Raw genomic sequence first — 1,240 nt, 5'->3', positions numbered from 1 at the left:
CAATCACTACTTAGCAGTCAGATGTCCGTATGCACAAAGGCACAGATCCCTAAACAAGATCATATCTGCAGATGAAACTTTTTGTAGAAGCATTTTTTTAATTTGAACTAGCACCTCATGACTACACCACGTTATGTACGAGAACCTGCAAAAGACACAGGCACAAGTGGAATGTAAAAAACACTGTGACATTAATTTTTAAGTAAATATAATGGGCGATATATTGCGTCACCAAAAATTATTGAGGTCATGTACATATATTGCGTGATAAGTCGATATATTGATTATTGTGACAGGCCTAATTATGGCTGTGCACACAATGCAAATTATCATATGTACCTATACGCCGTTCAAATATATAAGCTCACAATAGCAGCATATTTTAAATGCATTAAGTTTGCTTCAGATTTCATTTTGCGTTTAGTCACGCTTGTCAGATTTAGATCTGTGTTTTGAAGTAGCTACAGTTCTTGCATTTTTATGTACACTGCTCAACCTCCATATTATTTCTGTTGGCGTGACCCCAGCCTTCAATGCAGATTTGTATCAAAATCATCCAAGCGGCATGAAGAGCAGGCCGCTGTCACTGTTTGAATGCTTGATGTGTGGCAAACTTGAATGCATCCAAATACAAATATACTCAAAGAATGACTGCTAACCCATACCAGCAAATAGTGCTGGGTTAACAATGTTCAGAGCTCCCAAAGCAGCTGTGTCCCATCTAATTGCACATTTTGTAGAGCGAGGTCACCTAATCAAGCTCACAAAGACCTCCTACGTGGTTTTTAGGTGAAAATGCAAACTGAACACGTCTGTTCTTACATACTTTTAGGATATGTAAGCCTGTAAGCTTTAATGTGGCATAGCGTTTCCCCGGCTGTCGTCAGAGGCAGGTTAGCGAAAATCTAGCCCTTAATACATATGAACGCATACTTTATAAAACGTTCATGTTGCTATTTTCATTTAAAAATATAATATTTAATATAAAACATATTACAGTGCATGTGGCATACCATACAGTCATTCACAGAACTGTTTAAAGACAGTGACAGACAGCACTCAGTCAATTCACTCATTTTAACTAAATATCAGTGATTGACAGAGATACAGTAGAAACGTGTGTTTTTTTTTTTTTTTTTTGGCTCTTTGTACAGCAGTTATTGTTCATTCTAAATGTATTTGTAATGTAGAATATGTGTTACATAAATACATGAAATGTAGAACATATAAAAAAGTGCTC

At 36.2% G+C, this 1,240-nt stretch overlaps 1 protein-coding gene across 1 annotated transcript in view; it reads left to right on the top strand.

Annotated features, from left to right (window-relative positions):
- LOC107672112 (vascular endothelial zinc finger 1-like) overlaps positions 1–1,240 on the top strand; it is a 17,377-nt gene that overhangs the window by 5,210 nt on the left and 10,927 nt on the right. The gene's annotated exons all lie outside the window — the stretch shown is intronic.

Source organism: Sinocyclocheilus anshuiensis, unplaced genomic scaffold (assembly GCF_001515605.1).
Source record: "Sinocyclocheilus anshuiensis isolate Anshui unplaced genomic scaffold, SAMN03320099.WGS_v1.1 scaffold336, whole genome shotgun sequence".
NCBI classification, from domain to species: Eukaryota; Metazoa; Chordata; class Actinopteri; order Cypriniformes; family Cyprinidae; genus Sinocyclocheilus; species Sinocyclocheilus anshuiensis.
Note: the sequence above shows the minus strand (reverse complement) of the source record. Positions and strands in the feature narration are given on the sequence as shown.